Source organism: Peromyscus leucopus, chromosome 12 (genome assembly GCF_004664715.2).
Source record: "Peromyscus leucopus breed LL Stock chromosome 12, UCI_PerLeu_2.1, whole genome shotgun sequence".
Classification (NCBI taxonomy): domain Eukaryota; kingdom Metazoa; phylum Chordata; class Mammalia; order Rodentia; family Cricetidae; genus Peromyscus; species Peromyscus leucopus.
Window position 1 is genome coordinate 40,439,008 of NC_051073.1, and position 14,646 is coordinate 40,453,653.

Below are 14,646 nucleotides of genomic sequence, written 5' to 3' on the forward strand. Positions count from 1 at the left end.
TCCACTGTCCTCCCTCCTCCCACCCCCAGCCCTCCCCCTCAACCCACCCCTCATCCCCACCTTCTCCAAGGCAAGGTCTCCCATGGGGAGTCAGCAAAGCCTGGTACATTCAGCTGAGGCAGGTACAGGCCCCTCCTCCCTGCACCAAGGCTGTGCAAAGTGTCCCACCATAAGCACTGGGCTTCAAGAAGCTGGCTCCTGCACTAGGGTAGGTCCCATTCCCACTGCCTGGGGGCCCCCTAAATAGTTCAAGCTAAACAACTATCTCATTTATCCAGAGTCCAGTACCACGGGGTCTCCTCAGCTATTGGTCTACAGTTCATGTGTTTCCACTAGTTTGTCTAGTTGTCTCTGTACTTTTTCCAATCATGGTCTCCATATCTCATGCACATAGTATCCCTCCTCTCTCTCGTTGATTGGACTTCTGGAGCTCTGCCTGGGACCCAGCTGTGGATCTCTGCATCTGCTTCCATTAGTCACTGGATGAGGGTTCTATGATGACAGTTAGGGTATTCAGCCATCCGATCACCAGAGTAGGTCAGCTCAGGCACCTTCTCAACCATTGCCAGTAGTCTATGGAGGAGTTATCTTTGTGGATTCCTGGGAACCTCCCTAGCACTCTGCTTCTCCCTACCCCCATGGTGCCTTCATTTATCATGGTATCTCTTTCCTTGCTCTCCTACTCTGTTCCCACTCCAGCTCAAAACTCCTGCTCTCCTAGGCTCTCATTTCCCTGTCCCTTGCCCTACATTATCCACCCCTCCCAGTACTCATGTAGATCTCATCTACTTCTCCATCACTGGGCAATCCTTGCATCTTTCCTAGGGTCCTCCATACTAGCTAGCCTCTCTGGAGCTGTGTTTGCAGTCTGGTTATCCTTTACTTTATGTCTAGTATCCACTTATGAGTGAGTACATACTATATTTGTTTTTTTGAGTCTGGGTTACCTCACTCAGGATGATATTTTCTAGTTCTACCCATTTGCCTGCAAACCTTGTGATATCATTGTTTTTCTCTGCTGAGTAGTACTCCATTGTGTATATGTACAATATTTTCTTTATCCATTCTTCAGTTGAGGGGCATCTAGGTTGTTTCTAGCTTCTGGCTATTACAAATAATGCTGCTATGAACATAGTTGATCGTGTGTCCTTGTGGTATGATTGAGCATTCCTTGTGTATATGCCCAAGAGTGGTATAGCTGGGTTTTGAGGAAGATTGATTCCCAGTTTTCTGAGAAACTGCCATACTGATTTCCAAAGTGGCTGTGTAAGTTTGCACTCCCACCCACAGTGGAGGAGTGTTCCCCTAGCTCCACATCCTCTCCAACAAAAGCTGTCTTCAGTGTTTTTGATCTTAGCCATTCTGACATGTATAAGATGGTATCTCAGAGTCATTTTGATTTGCATTTCCCTGATGACTAAAGATGTTGAGCAATTCCTTAAATGTCTTTTGGCCATTTGAACTTCCTCTGTTGAAAATTCTCTGTTTGGCTTTGGAGTCCACTTTTTTAATTGGACTGTTAGGTATTTTGATGTATAGTTTCTTGAGTTTTTTATATATTCTGGATATCAGTCCTCTGTCAGATGTGGGGTTGGTGAAGATCTTTTCCCATTCTGTAGGCTGTCGTTTTGTCTTATTGACCATGTCCTTTCCCTACAAAAGCTTCTCAGTTTCAAGAGGTCCCATTGATTGATTGTTTCTCTCAGTGTCTGTGCTATTGGTGTTATATTTAGGAAGTGATCTCCAGTGCCAATGCATTCAAGAGTACTTCCTAATTTCTCTTCGACCAGGTTCAGAGTAACTGGATTTATGTTGAGGTCTTTGATCCATTTTGACTTAAGTTTTGTGCATGGTGACAGATATGGATCTGTTTGCAATTTTCTACATGTTGATATCCAGTTATGCCAGTACCATTTGTTGAAGATGTTTTTTTTTTTTTTCCATTGTACAGTTTTGGCTTCTTTGTCAAAAATTAGGTGTTCATAAGTGTGGGGGTTAATGTCAGGGTCTTTAATTCAATTCCATTTGTCCACATGTCAGTTTTTATGCCAGTACTAAGCTGTTTTTATTACTGTAGCTCTATAGTAGAGCTTGAGGTCAGGGATCGTGATGCCTCCAGAGATTGTTTTAGTGTACAGGATTCTTTTGGCTATCCTGGGTTTTTTGTTTTTCCATATGAAGTTGAGTATTGTTCTTTCCAGGTCTGTGAAGAATTGTGTTGGGATTTTGATGGAGATTGCATTAAATCTATAGATTGCTTTTGGTAAGATTGCCATTTTTACTATGTTAATCCTACCTATCCATGAGCATGGGAGATCTTTCCATTTTCTGATATCTTCTTCAATTTCTTTCTTTAGAGACTTAAAGTTCTTGTCATATAGGTCCTTCAGGTTAGAGTTACCCCAAGGAATTTTATATTATTTGTGGCTATTGTAAAGTGTGATGTTTCTCTAATTTCTTTCTCAGCCCGTTTGTCATTTGTATATAGGAGGGCTACTGATTTTTTTTTTTTTTTTTTTTTTTAGTTAATCCTGTATCCGGTCACATTGCTGAAGGTGTTTATCAGCTGTAGGAGTTCCTTGTTCAAATTTTTGGGGTCACTTATGTATACTATCATATCATCTGCAAATAGTAAAGTTTGACTTCTTCCTTTCCAATTTGTATCCCCTTGATCTCCTTTTGTTGTCTTATTGCTCTAGCTAGAACTTCAAACACTATATTGAATAAATATGGGGAGAGTGGACAGCCTTGTCTTGTTCCTGATTTTTAGAGGAATCGCTTTGAGTTTCTTTCCATTTAATTTGATGTTGGCTGTTGGCTTGCTGTAAATTGCCTTTTTTATATTTAAGTATGTTCCCTGTATTTCTTATCTCTCCAAGACCTTTATCATGAAGGGGCGTTGGATTTTGTCAAAGACCTTTTCAGCATCTAATGAGATGATCATGTGGTTTTTTTTTTTTTTTCAGTTTGTTTATATGGTATATTACATTGACAGACTTTTGTATGTTGAACCAACCTTGCAGCTCTGGGATGAAGCCTACTTGAAGTTGGTGGATAATTTTTTTGATGTGTTCTTGGATTCGGTTTGCCAATATTTTATTGAGTAGTTTTGTGTCAATGTTCATGAGGGAGATTGGTCTGTAATTCTTTTTCTTTGTTGCATCTTTGTTTGACTTAGGAATCAGAGTAACTGTAGCCTCATAAAAGGAGTTTGGTAATGATCCTTCTGTTTCTATTGTATGGAAAAATTTAAAGAGTATTGGTATTAACTCTTCCTTGAAAATCGGATAGAATTCTGCATTGAAACCATCTGGTCCTGGGCTTTTTTTGGTTGGGAGACTTTTAATAACTGTTTCTATTTCCTTAGGGGTTATTGGTTTATTTAAATAGTTTATCTGGTCTTGATTTAATTTGGGTACATGGTACCAATCCAGAAAATTGTTCATTTCTTTTAGATTTTCCAATTTTGTGGAGTACAAGTTTTTGAGGTATGACCTGATGATTCTCTGGATTTCCTCATTGTCAGTTGTTATGTCTCCCTTTTCATTCCTGATTTTGTTGATTTGGATGCTCTCTCTTTGCCTTTTCGTTAGTCTGGATAAGGGTTTGTCTATCCTGTTGATTTTCTCAAAGAACCAACTCTTTGTTTCATTGATTCTTTGTATTGTTCTCTTTGTTTCTATTTTATTGATTTCAGCTCTTCATTTGATTATTTCCTGTGATCTATTCCTCCTCGGTGAGTTTGCTTCTTCTTGTTCTAGAGTTTTCAGGTGTGCTGTTAAGTCACTAGTGTGAGATTTCTCCAACTTCTTTATGTGGGGATTTAATGCTATGAATTTTCCTCTTAGCACCCGTAAGTTTGGGTATGTAGTATATTCATTTTCATTGAACTCTAGGAAGTCTTTAATTTCTTTCTTCATTTCTTCCTTGACCCATTGGTGATTCAGTTGAGCATTATTCAGTTTCCGTGAGATTGTGGTCTTTTTGTAATTCCTGTTGTTGTTGAAACCTAACTTTAAACCATGGTGGTCTGATAGAATACAGGAGGTTATTCATATATATATATATATATGTTGAGATTTGCTTCATGACCAAGTATGTGGTCAATTTTAGAGAAGGTTCCATAGGGTGCTGAGAAGAAGGTATATTCTTTTTCGTTAGGGTGGAATGTTCTGTAGATATCAATTAAGTCCCTTTGAGACATAACATCAGTTATGTGGATTAAGTCCCTTTGAGACATAACATCAGTTATGTCCCTTATTTCTCTGTTAAGTTTTGATCTGGCCGATCTGTCCAGTGGTGAGAGTGAGATGTTGAAGTCCCCCACTATTAATGTGTGGCTATCAAATAGGCATGTAAAAACACCCAGCAATCAGAGTCCAGTTAGCTTAGGGTAAGGAGTAAGAGATGCTGGGCATTGCTTGAGAAGTCACCCTGAGAGATGATAGTTTAGAAATCCCTCCTGAATTTCGAGAAAAAAATACAGCATGCTTAGTGAAATTTGAATATCAAATCAGACACGAATATATTGGACACACTCAGGCTAAAATTGCATGAAATATGTGAAACAGAAATTTCACTGAGTAGCCTGGCATTCCACCATGGAGCTAAATCCCTAACCTTCAGTCCTGTGCATTTCCTGCTGTTGTTATTGCTGAATGCTGCTACTCTGCCTTTAGATATGGTAACAAGTGCTAAAGGCAGACATGACTTCCTGTACAGCTGTCTACACAGAGCAGAACACTGACTCATTCTCTTGGGACACTTGAGATTAGTGTCAAAAGCTAGAAGGGTGGATTGCCTCAGGGAGTCTTGCTTTAGTTCCTGTCCCTGAAACTCCTAAAGCAGTCACTGATTCTTCTTTGTTCCCTTGGTCAATTGTCACTGACCTCAAGCTTTTGTTAGGAGCTTTCATACTTACCATGTGAGATAAGGAGAGAACCAAAGTTGGAGATTTCTTTGGACCAAATGATGGCTTTACGTGTTGAATAATAGGCCAGGGGAGGATGTAGGATGGATGACAGTATCAGTTCATCAGAATCCTCATTTTTGCAGTGGAGGCAAAGCATTCTCAATGGAAACTCTCCACCTTTTCTTGTCTGAACTTGAATTTCAAGGAGACTAGAGTTTACATGTCTGTCTCTGTCTTACTTTCTCACGATGCTCCCCACCTCTCTCACTTGCTCCCCCTCGTGCTTCCCCATTCAGAAGAAAAGCTACTTTTTCAACTTATTTAATTTATAAAGTGGAATGTGCTCACATCTTAAACAATTTCGGGCAATAAGATCAGTGGTATCCTCCAGAGATCATGTAGAGCACTTGGATAAAGACAAAGAAATAGCCACATTAAACAAATATTCATGACAGAGTTGTGCCATCGCAGGGCAGACCTACATGCAGAAGTGACTTCAACCACATGCCCCATCAGCGTGGGGTCAAAAAGGCTTGCTGCTTAGGAGTTTGGGAAAAAAATACTAAGAGCGAAGCTGCTGTTTGTTGAATGAACTTTTCTCTCCTCTGTGACGTATGTTTGGTTATGGAGTCCAATCTGGGCTTAGTGTGTGGAGGCAATAAAGGGGAGCTTTGCTTAAGCCTCTCACAATGAAGAAGAAATGGGAGCTAGAGGCAAGAGCACATGAGTTTGGGAAATGCTAGTTAATTCCATTTATGCTTTTGTAAGGCTGTTAGCTAACCCCATTCTTAGCGTCCTTTGATTGACACCGAAGATGTGTTGAGTGAAGATGGTTGTGTGGATGATGGAGGAGCTCTGCGCTAGTGGGAAGAGATGGGAATAAAGGAGGTCATGTCAACATGCTGTGCATGAGAAACACTGTGATGGAGAGCAGTCCAGGTGCTGTGGGGGTGGAGGGGGCAGCGTGGGTCAGTGTGGAAGGTAAAGAGCAGTGCAGGTGCTTTGCGGGTGGAGGGGTCAGCGTGGGTCAGCATTTGTCAGCGTGGGACAGTGTGGGTCACCGTGGGTCAGCGTGGGTCAGAGTGGGTCAGCATGGACCAGCGTGGGTCAGCGTGGGTCAATGTGGACCAGCATGGGTCAGCGAGGGACAGCGTGGGACAGCATAGGTCAGAGTGGGTCAGCATGGACCAGCGTGGGTCAACGTGGGACAACATGGGTAAGCGTGGGACAACATGGGTCAGTGTGGGTCAGCGTGGGACAGCATGGGTAAGCGTGGGACAACATGGGTCAGTGTGGGTCAGCGTGGGACAGCGTGGGTCAGAGTGGGTCAGTGTGGCTCAGCGTGGGACAGCATGGGTCAGTGTGGGTCAGAGTGGAAGGTGAAGAGCAAAGCGGACATCTCCTCTGAGCTCAGGGCTCTTCAGGTCAAGCAGTTTCCCTGCCACTCTTAGGGTCACAGAGTTTCTCAGAACAGCCTTAGTTTCTGAGGTGCTCTTTCATTATCAAACCCTATGCTGAATATCCATCTCTGTGTGCCCTGGTTCTTCCATGCTTTATCCTTCCCCAGTATTAAAGAAAAACTTAAGCAGATGTAAAAGAAATTGGGCAACACACTAGAAGATGGAAATCGTTTCCATGCTCATAGATTGGAAGAATTAATATTGTGAAAATGGCATTCTACCAAAAGCAATCTACAGATTCAGTGTAATCTTTATCATAATTCCAATGTCAACCTTCAGAGACATAGAAAAAAAACAGTAATAAAATTCGTATGAAAGCACAACAGGTTCCAGATAGCCAAATCAATCCTAAACAAGGGAGGGTATATCATCATACTGGTTTCAAGTTATACTACATAGCCATCGTTACAGAAACAACACAATTAACATAAAATAGATGTGTAGATGAATGAAGTAGACAACCCAGATATGGAGCTGTAGCTACCCAAGTTTGGCAAAGATACCAAATATGAGTATTGACGGAACTATGGCCTCTTTAACAAATTGTGCCGGGAAAACTGGATATCTACCTGTAAAAGAATGAAACTGGGTCTCTGTCTTTCCCCTTGTACAACAATCAATTCCAAATGGACTAACAACATTAATACAAGTCCAGAAGTACTGAAACCATCTGAAGAAACCCTTCAAAATATAGGTGTAGGCAAGAGAACTGTAGTCACTTAGAAAATCGTGCCAACAGTAAGTCAAATGGGACCCATGGAATTAAAAGCCCCTATGCAACAAAAGAAAATTTCATTTTTTGTGAAGAGACAGCCTATTAAGTCTTTGCTAATTTACTAGCTGATAGAGGACTAGCATCTAGAGTACAGGAAGAACTCAAAATACTGATGTTAAATCAATAAATGGGTTAATGAGATGAGTACTGTTCTCAAATGATGAAATCCAGATGATTAATGACTGTATGAGAAAAGGTTGAAAGTCAGTCACCTGAGGAACGGACAAACAAAACCACAATGGCAGTTTCTCTCACCCAGATCAGAATGGCAGTCATTAAGAAAACAACTAACAAGTGTGGGTGAAGAGGTGGACAAGAGAAAACCCTTAGTCCATGCTGGTGAGAATGTAAGTAGTCTAGCCAGTATGCAAATCAGAATGGAGATTCTCCCAAAATGAAAAGCAGGTCTACCGTATGACTGACCCACTGTTAGGGACTTACCTGAAAGACTTTAGTCAATACATCAGAGAAACATTACCCAGCAATGTTTATGGTAGAGCTATTCACAATAGCCAAATGGGGAACCGCCCTCAGTCTGTATCAACAGAGGAATGAATGAACAAAAAGCGGTTTGTATGTGGAGATTTTCAGCCATAAAGAAGAACAAAATTGTTTTCAGGAAAAATGCACTTAGCTGGAGGTTATCATATTAAGGGAGTCAGGTCAGTATTAATTTTTCATTTGTGGATCTTAGGTTTTATATAGGTACATAAAATTGTGTGTGTGTGTGTGTGTGTGTGTGTGTGTGTGTGTGTGTGTGTGTGTGTAATGAAAGTAGAAGCAAAACTAAGATGATAAAAGAGACTATCCAGAGGGGGAGGAGTAAGAAAGGGAGGAGAGAGCTCAGCTCAAAGTACATTGTATACTTGCATTAAAATGTCCTTATGAAACCCAGTACTATGTGCAATGAATAATCACCAATGAAAATACAATGTGAAAATGAAACATATATTATTATCTTATCTGCAAAATTAAAAACAGGAAATTCTTTTTGTGTAAATTAGAATCCAAATAAAGACCATACATTAAACTCATAGTTATAACTCGGGAGAGATTTATGGCCTCCGGTTTCTGTCATGACTTCAACAGTAGCAACCAGTCGCCTGTCATCAAAATACCAGTTTCTTTATGGAGTATTGCATCATCTAGATTTCACTGATTGCATTCCCATAATATTATTTAACATGCTTCTTTGCCCTTGGATCTCCTGTAAATGGATTATCGCATAGATAATCCAGGTCACACTCAGATTTAATTGCTTTCTACAAGAATATTTTAGGTGTATCTTGGTGGATTGCTCCTCCTCTGTATGCTTGGTTTCATTCACATCAACCAAATCTATTGATTTGATTTGGGATTTACAGAACTTAAATTCTATTCTTTTTCTCATGTGTGAGTTGATATATTCCATAAAGAGGATTTTGCCCTCGTTAGTTATTTAGGCACAATTCTGGAGTCTGCTGATATGTTCTTGTGTTTGTCCTATATTGGGGTCTGCCAGCTTTTAAGTATAACCTGCTTCTGCATTTCCATCTCTAAAATGCCTAGGAAATGTCATAAGGGTATATATCCTGGTCATAGATGAGATTCATGTGTTCTTGGAGTTCAGCCAGTAATCCGTGCTGGAATTCTGCTTTATATTTAGGATCATGATGGTAGCAAACTGCAGTGTTTTAATTCTCAAGGTTAAGAAAAAAAAGAGGTGGTGCAATATGCCAAATAACCTTTCAGTGGGTTTGTTTGAATTGAGAAAACTGGGTAAAGTTAGATCACATAGTAATACACACACACACATACACACACACACACACACACACACACACACACACACACACACACACATTGGACCAAAAGGAATATCCAGTGTAGCAATCAGTACTTACTGTGGTTTGAGGGATTAAATTCAATCCCTTACCTTGAATTTAATTGCCATGGTAACAGTAAGAGAAGCAGGAACTTTCAGAGGTGGTTACCCTATGCCCCCACGAACAGATTAACGGCAATACTGTGTGGGTGTGCCTAGTTACTATTAGTTTGTCATAAGCTGTCCCGTGCTCACTGCCTGGCATACAATTGCTTGCCTTTCTGCTGTATTGTGACACAGCACATTGGCTTGGACAGACATTGCTCCTTGCCTTTAGCAATTCTGATCTCAAGACCCATAACTCAAGTAAAGTCCTGGTGGTTATAATTTATTCACTCTCAGGAATTTTGCTATAGTAGTATGAAATGAACAATGTTGGTGTCATAGCTATCTATGTACGATGGTTTGTTTTACCAGGAGCTATTTCTATACCATTTGATTTATATTAGTTCCATTGGTTTGTGTTGAATTTTGCAGTTACACTTGTTTTTAAATCAGTAAATTTCCTAGGGCACTAAATATTTTTATTATTTAAGGAAGTTTACAGTGAATATGTAGAGTGAAAAATTTTAAAAAGAAAATTTTTTTTTATAATACTAATATTTATAATATTAAGCCCACATTCAAACTCTGACTTGGTTTTCTTTGCAAGAAGTTTGCATGTGATACATTTGGGAAATGCTGCTTCCTCACTTCTGCTTCTACGGGTATTAGCACACACACGCGCACACACACACGCGCACACACACACACACACACACACACACACACACAGCGCAACAATGCATAGCATACACACAGTCTATACACACAAACGTGAAGCAGCAGACTCCAACTTTAACATGGTATTTCAATAGATAAGAACAAATGTGTGTAGATATTAAAGATAATAAAGGGGCCAAGGTGGTTTCAATCCTAATTCATATTGGGGATTTCAAAACAGAAAATCATAAGAAGGGATGGGTAATAGGAGGGCGGAAAGGGAAAGTAAAAAGGAAAGAAGGGAAGGAGAGAGGAAAGAGAAAGGAAGAAAATGAAAGATTGATTTCTCAGGTTTATCCCAGAGATCCAGGTTTAGCGGATAGACTAGACACTGAATGTTCTCACAGCTTTCCAGATGTTTGTATGAGCAAACTCTGGCCGCTAGGTCTTGACCCCTGTCTAACCAGCCACACGTCTCACGTACTTTTCCACTGGGAGCTCCAGTCTTTCTGGTTTCTTCCTCTTGATATATATGTTTCAGTGTGAGGAGAACCCCACAGCTCTGCCACCCAAGCTACACGTTCCCCTCTCTCATCACATGGGGATGAGTCCTTCTGAAGTCCATCTCACTCAGTGAGGCAGGGCAAGCTGTGCTCAGTACCTTCTAATTTTTTTCTTAGTAGCCACAGAAGCCCCCATTGTTTCCCATGTGAGGAAAGTTAGGCTTCCCTTTGGAGAGGTCTGAGAAGTCTGAAGTAAAAACAGCTCCTCACATCAGGCATCACAGCTGCCTGGTAAGAACTTTACGTCTCTCTTTTTCTTTGGCTTTATTGAGTCATTTTGCTAATACCATCACTTACACTTCACAGGAGAAAAAGAAGGCAAAGTTAAATAACGTTTTCTAAGCCACATGAAAATGGTCTTGCTGACTTTTGTATGTGAATGGTCTTGATCCTAGAATTTGAGCATCAAACAGTTCCCTTGGAAAACCTTGAAAATGTGCATCCTGAGCCTATCCAGTCTCATTGAAATTTGTAGAGATTGGGACCCTGGCACTGTAATTTGGAAATATTATGCTTCATTCTTGAGAATTTTGTACATGTATCCAGTGAAACATAGTTATATTACAGTTTTTGATGAGGTCTTCAAGAGGCCAGAAGCGGTAGCTTGTATTGAGGACCAGGGAGCACAAAAATCTTCCTCAAATACTTTGAAACCTAGTAACAGGTAGATGTGCCTATTCCTCTTCTCTTCTCCCTGACTTTTGTCAGTTTTGAAACAGTTTGTTTTTATGAATGTCATCTATACTTGTGACCAGTCTTAAAGGCATTATACTAAGATGAATCATGATCTAAAAGATGAGGCATCCTAATTTCTGGAAAACAGGCCTAGGTGACTCCACATGGCAGAAAGGGTTTTTTGCAGGTGGGATTAGGGGTTGGAGAGATCATCTGATACCCAGTAGGTTCAATGTAATCACAAGGCCCTCTTAAGACTGGGGAGAGGATGAGATCAATGGAGAATGGAGGTCAGGATCAGCAGGAGAGGGTTGAAGGTGCTATACTGCTGGCTTGAAGGTACAGGATCTCCAGGCACGCAGGAGATCTCCAGAGAAAAGACAAGGAAAGCATTTCTCTCCCGGGGCCTTCAGAGGGAGCCTGTCTCAGCAGACAGTCCCTAACTCTGCCTCTGAGGCCTCTCCAGACTTGTGACTCTTAGAGGGGCAAGACAGTAAACATGAGTTGTAATCTGTTAAAGCAGCTATAGAAAGCTACACTAGTTTAGTAGAAAGCATCCAGGAGCCCTGGGTTCCTGGTCTTCTACTATGATTAGCTCTGGATAGTTGAGATAAATTGTCAAATATCTGTAAACTCAGCTGCTAGTTTTGGAAATATGAATTATTACACTGCAGGGGGGGTGTGGGGGCGGTAGGGCTGGATGGCTGACCTCTTTGCCTTTATAAAAGTACTCCCCACCACAGGCTCCACCCTCCCACACAGCCGAGTTCAGCCCAAACCTTCAAAGGGGAGCCAAAGACTCCATTCTCTGAAGCTCAGCTTTTGCTCTTTTGTTGCCTGTGTTATTTTAGCCCTAGTGGGAATTATCTCCTTCGTTACCTTGTCTTAGGCATTTGTCAAAATCAGAGGTTACTATGTCCTAGTACGAGCATATCATTTAAAGTGCTTGTTGAAAATAAAAAATAAAAAAAATTCCTGATGCAAACTCAAAAGTCTGTTATTTACTTGAATTCGCCCCCTCCCCCCTCCGCTCCAAGTCATAACTGAACGTTACTTACACCACACCGGCTTCAGGCTTTGCTTATAGAGTCTATTAATTTTTCTTCACTGGATTTGAACACGGAGCTCCCATTTCCATGCCTGATTTCTGCTGCTTGAGGATAGATCTCCATCATGATGCCCAAAAGCCCATTGCTATAAAACAAAACAAAAACTTTATATGATTATAGCTAGTGCAAATATAATTGCCAGAGATGACAGCCAACCATGAGGCCTTGATATGATGTATGCTATATTTAGCCCCGTGCTCATCTTTATCCTTAATTATAACATTAAACCACAAACTTAAAAAAATTTCCGGGTGAAATTTTCCCACGGTAATTGTACAAACATTTCTCCAAATGTTTTTTCTTTCTTCATTTCATTGTAATACTATGTACTTTATATTTCTGAAAATCAGTGTACCCAGCCTTGGTTGAACTTACTTCAATGTAATAAGTGACAGCCACATTTGTGATTTTTTTTCCCTAAAAAATACAAAATATTTTGATGTTAAGAAGATTTGACCAAGAGTCTCCTAGACTGGGCTTTCTTAATTGGGAAATAAAGCATGATTTTGCCCTCCAGGGGACATTATCAGTATCTAAAGGTTTTTTGTTTTGTTTTGTTTTGTTTTTTTTTTGGTTGTCACTGCCAACTATGGAAGTCTTCTGGCCACATCTGATATGCACAGACCAGGAATCCTTATCAACACATTACAATACATTTGGTAGTATAGTGCCTCGCTGCCACAACAAAGCATGAACCACTTTGAAATGTCCTAGACAATTGTTTTGCAGTCTTTAGCATGCATGCGAATCTTTAGTGTGTCTTTAGTATGCATGTGAATCATCCAGGGATTTTATTCAAATGAGGACTCCGGATGTTAGGACTAAGGAGGGACATAAGAGCCTCTCTTCTGACTAACATCATGTGGTGCAGGTACTGTTAAAATAAGGACTCTACTGTAAATATTAATCTTCTGTGATTCTTGTTTGCCTTCTTACTCTGTGAGTACATGCCTCGTCTGTCTCGTCACCAATAGCTAACGTATTCCTGGCACAGTAAAGCTTTATAATGAATATTTTTGACAGCATGGGTAGGTAGATGGAGGATGAGGGTGTGAGTAACTATGCAGACAAAGCCCCAACTTCCCCACATCCACCCATCAAAGAACCTTAGAGGTATTTTGCTGAAGAAACTCAGGAATTTGCTAAAATCCATCCCTGCAGCATGGCAGCCATAAATGGGTTTAAAATAAAACAACTGGAAGCAGAGGAGATGCTTATGTGGTTTTTGTTTCTTTTCTACCCTTCTGAAAATTGGGTGTGGACGGGTAAAGAGAGGGTGTGAGAACACAGGTTGGCAAACAGGCCAAAAAAAAGAATCATCAAAATTGCCAAGCCTGTAAGAACAGATTTCCAAGATGTTCTTTTTAGATATGCCAAGGACATCCAAAAATTCCTACAGGTTTTCAACAGCTCTCGACAGTTTCAACTCTTTCATCACAAATGTTATTATATGAAAAATGTCCACCAAGCTGGTGATTCAGGTGTGGTCATTGGTGGTTAGATACTTTCATTTACTTACATATTTTTTTTAAAGTAAGTTAGTTTGGGTTACTAGATGCCTGTGACTCCACCATGAACCAGAGTTAGTAGCTCTCTTTTCTGTGTTCACAATGAGTTGTATAATCATATTTGGGAAGTAATGTCTTCATGGAAATATTTCAGGGGCTGATAAAGATCCTGTAAATTTACTGGGACCTACAAGGGATTCAGACCCACTTTAAGGCAGAGTTAGCTGAAAGTGAGTTTTTGTGTCCCTAGAATATGTTACAGAAGGTTGAGGGAAACCTCTTTTTGGATGTCTTTCAATAGAAACTAGACTTTTGTATTGTGGGATGATTTAAGGATCCTTCTTTTCGGAATTGTCCACCTCATTGTAGGATATTTGTATGCAGTGTAAATGTGTCACTGTGATTGGTTCAATAAAGAGCTGAATGGCCAACAGCTAGGCAGAAGTGATAGGCAGGACTTCTGGGCAGAGAAGAAGAGGAGGAGGAATGTAGGTGGGTGAATTACTCCAGAGGGATGCTAACAAGACACAGAGGGAGTCAGACATACAGAATGAAGGAAAGGTAAAAAGCCATATGGCAAAACATAGATTAATGAAGCAGGTTATTTTAAGTTATAGGAGCTAGTGGGACAAGCCTAAACTAAGGCTGAGCTTTCATAATTAGTAAGTGTCCATGTCATTATTTGTGAACTGGCGGTCCTGACAAAAACGTGCTGGTACACCACCTTACAGTTCTTTCCATGGTGTTCAACATGTTCTGTCTTCTATGATCTGACTCTAAACTACCTTTGTAGAGTTAAAAGAAGCCAAAGTAAATCTATAGCTCATGTCATAGTGAGTCATACTTAATGGTAAACTACACACCTTCTTCTAAGGCTTGGCAAGGCAAGGATACCCTATCATATTAAATTTATTGGATCATACAGTAAATACACCAATTAAAAGATGAAACATAGACGCTTTAGTGTCCACACAAGGGAGGAAGGAATGGAGGGGAGTGAGAGGGGAAGGAGAGAGAGCTAGAGAGAGAGAAACAAATCCATAAGTTTAGTCAAATATCCATCATATGCATGAGAAGA

General features: G+C 40.4%; 1 protein-coding gene across 1 annotated transcript in view; it reads left to right on the forward strand.

Annotated features, from left to right (window-relative positions):
- The window catches only part of LOC114691934 (transmembrane protein 45A-like), a 77,833-nt gene that overhangs the window by 25,178 nt on the left and 38,009 nt on the right, over positions 1-14,646 (forward strand). The gene's annotated exons all lie outside the window — the stretch shown is intronic.